Source organism: Salvelinus namaycush, chromosome 31, assembly GCF_016432855.1.
Source record: "Salvelinus namaycush isolate Seneca chromosome 31, SaNama_1.0, whole genome shotgun sequence".
NCBI lineage: Eukaryota > Metazoa > Chordata > Actinopteri > Salmoniformes > Salmonidae > Salvelinus > Salvelinus namaycush.
In genome coordinates, this window is record NC_052337.1 from 19,544,287 (window position 1) to 19,546,138 (window position 1,852).

A 1,852-nucleotide genomic window follows, 5' to 3' on the forward strand; every position below is an offset into this window, starting at 1 on the left:
CTCCTCTCCTTTCACTCTGTTTCTCTCCTCTCTCACATGCAAGCCTTTCTATCTCTCCTCCTCCTCTCACTCTGTTTCTCTCCTCTCTCACATGCAAGCCTTTCTATCTCTCCTCCTCCTCTCACTCTGTTTCTCTCCTCTCTCATATGCAAGCCTTTCTATCTCTCCTCTATTTTTTTATTTTTTTAACCTTTATTTAACTAGGCAATGACAGCCTACCGGGGAACAGTGGGCTAACTGCCTTGTTCAGGGGCAGAATGACAGATATTTTTCAGCATCGCACACAGTCCCTGTCTCTGTATTGATAAACATGGTCAAAGATGACCTAGCTGTGAAACCCTGTGAGCCGTTGAACTATCTTCCTGACAGGAATGGAGCAGAAGAGACACTCCTTTGTCTGGGTTGTTTTCTTTCCATAACGAAGTGTGTGTGTGTGTGTGTGTGTGTGTGTGTGTGTGTGTGTGTGGGTGTGTGTGTGTGTGTGTGTGTGTGTGTGTGTGTGTGTGTGTGTGTGTGTGCTCGCACACGCATGTGTGTGGGGGCGCGTGTGTGTGTTCTGTATTTGTGCTTGTTGTATTTGGTGCAGGAGGCCCAGGATAATGGCTATTTATAACTCTAAGAACTCCTGCATTCCTCACCCCTCTTCTACTAACCCTATTTCACTCCATTCTGTGGTGTGTGTCTGTGTTGTAGATTGAAAACAACTGAAGCCCTCAGTAAGGCTCATCAATTAGAACACACACACACAGGCCCAGTGGAACTCCAGCTCTCTTTGTGGAACCAATCTCTCCCTGTTCAACGTTTGGAAACCGGCAGCAGGCTAAAAATAGAATGCTGCTGCTAAGAATAGCCTTTGGGGGATGTGTGTGTGTGTGTGTGTGTGTGTGTGTGTGTGTGTGTGTGTGTGCGTGTGCGTGTGCGTGTGTGTTTTGGTGGACTGACTGGGAGGCGAAATACTTTTGTAATAAAGTATTTGCAGGCGAACAATAAAATAAAATTCCTAATGTGTTGAGTTGCCTCAACATAGGACATGACGTAACAGTAATCACTGCAGCCTAAAGTAAATTTAAATATATTTGCCAAAATTATATAGGCCTAATTACTCCAGTCTATACAGAAATAAATCAAATCATTTGAAATACTTCACCACAGAGCATCATTAACTTATTTTAAAGCTGCGGTTTGTTTTAAATCAGAAACGTGTAGGCCTATATGCCTAGTTGGGAAGCCCGCATCTATAATATGTCTGAAGATAACGTGTCTTGAATATAGTTTTAAATGTTCAGACAAGAAAAATGGGAGTGGTGTGTGTCACGTTCCTGACCGGTTTTCTGTTATTTTGTATGTGTTTGACGGTCAGGGCGTGAGTTTGGGTGGGTAGTCTATGTTATGTGTTTCTATGTTTGTTAAAGGGTGACCTGATATGGTTCTCAATTAGAGGCAGGTGGTTTTCATTTCCTCTGAGAGCCATATTAAGGTAGGTGTTTTCACATTGATTGTTGTGGGTGGTTGTCTCCGTGTCTGTGTTGTCGCGCCACACGGGACTGTCTCGGTTTGTTTGTACGTTCGTTCTTTTGTGTAGTCATTTTCCTGTTCGTGAGTTCTTCGTTGTATGTAAGTTCGCATGTCCAGGTCTGTCTATGTCTAGTCTATGTTGCATGTTTGCACTTAGTCATTTATAGCTTCACGTTCGTCATTTTGTTGTTTTGTTTTTGTTGTTCTCTTCAAAATAAAGAGAAGATGTATTTTGCACACGCTGCGCCTTGGTCCACTCTTTCTAAAGAAGACGATCGTGACAGAATTACCCACCAATCTAGGACCAAGCGGGTGTCAAGTGGCAACAGGACCCACC